The 1,656-nt window shown below is 41.8% G+C and overlaps 1 non-coding gene across 1 annotated transcript; it reads right to left on the reverse strand.

Annotated features, from left to right (window-relative positions):
- Positions 1–502: 502 nt before the first annotated feature.
- Positions 503–694, reverse strand: LOC145360839 (U2 spliceosomal RNA). The gene has a single exon (XR_013889783.1). It is a non-coding gene; the product is annotated as a U2 spliceosomal RNA (small nuclear RNA).
- Positions 695–1,656: the final 962 nt, after the last annotated feature.

The raw sequence follows: 1,656 nt of genomic DNA on the forward strand, positions 1-1,656 counted from the left end.
GTGTTACATTCATAGCTAGAGTGTAGAGAAAGATCAACTTAATGCAAGGTAGGTCCATTCAAAAATCTGATGGCAGCAGGGGAGAAGCTGTTCTTGAGTCAGTTGGTGCATGATCTCAGATTTTTGTATCTTTCCCAATGGAAGAAAGTCCGGGGTGTGTGGGGTCCTTAATTATGCTGGCTGCTTTTCCCAAGGCAACGGGAAGGGTAGACAGAGTCAATAGATGGGAAGTTGATTTGCGTGATGGACAGGACACAACCCTTTGTAGTTTTTCGCGGTCTTGGTCAGAGCAGGAGTCATACCAAGCTGTGATACATGCGGAAAGGATGCTTTCTATGGTGCATCTATAAAAATTGGTGAGTGTTGTAGCAGAATTTTTTTTTAGACTTTATTCCAATCCAATCAAGTCAAGTCAAATCCAATTCAGAGTCCCAACAAGTTGGGACATTCCTGATCCAAGCTGACAAGACAGGGCTCTTACCACCTGTCTTGGGCTTGATCTACAGGATCCAAGCTGATTGGAGTAGGTGTAGCTCCTCCTCCAAGGCTTGATCTTATTTGCATCTTAGCCAAAAGGCTGAGATGCTACTTTAAAAAGTTGCTTCAAATGAAGCTGAAATGTAACCTAATGACTTCAACCAAGTGCAGCATGTTGATACTACACTTGATCTTAGCCAAAAGGCCAAAAAGGGTTATAGCAGAAATGCTAAATTTCCTTAGCCTCCTGAGTAAGTAGAGGCTTTAGTAGAGCTATACCAAGCTGTGGTACATCTGGTTGACACATTGTGAACTCAGGCTTGCTGCCTAATGTATCTTGCCCCAACTCACCCTGGTAACGTACTGCACTATGGACCTCAGCCCTTCACTTGGGACTCTTAATTTATAAATACAATCTCAGACCACTGCTTTTTTTCCGACCATTTCTACAAAACTGTAGCCAATATCCCCACCCTTAGTAGCCAATAGTTTTAGACTTTTTTTTACATAATCTTGCATTAAATTTTAAAACATTGAGGTCATTCTTCAAACCAATACAAGGTCAAAGGTTAGATCATCTGATAACCTTCAGGGTGTCAATCATGGCTCAGTGGGTAGTGTTCACATTTCTGAACTAGGAGACTATGGGTTTGAGTTGCACTGTCAGAGACATGAACACATAATTCCAACCTACACTACACCACAGCTCAATTCTGAGGGAGTGCTGCTCTGTCAAAGGCCTTCTGGATGAGATGTTACGTTCGTTCTTCTCTCCGGTAGACATGGCGCCTTTTGAAGAAGTACAGATGTCTGAGATCTTGGGTACCAGCAACCTTATGCACTCTGAGTTGACTTGAGTACAAACAGCACTAGACACCATGCATAATCCGATATGAAGTCTTTCATGACTTGTGTCGTCCTGCAGGTGTTTTCTGAAGTTACAAGCAAACAAATTGGCAATTATAGTCAATTGGAGCAAATCAGAAACAAGCAATTTTTCTAATCTTTCATTTGCATACATATTCTCTAATTAAATCCTGGCTTTTTGCTCTTTCTCATTCAATGAAAAACTGACTCCTGCTAATCCTTCATTTGCAGACCATATCCTCACATTCGCCTTTGGTATTTGTTATGGAAAAATCTGGTCTAGCTCACCCTCTGGGCCTCTGCAGATGAAGA

Source organism: Carcharhinus amblyrhynchos, chromosome 32, assembly GCF_965287045.1.
Source record: "Carcharhinus amblyrhynchos chromosome 32, sCarAmb.v2.hapA, whole genome shotgun sequence".
Lineage (NCBI taxonomy): Eukaryota > Metazoa > Chordata > Chondrichthyes > Carcharhiniformes > Carcharhinidae > Carcharhinus > Carcharhinus amblyrhynchos.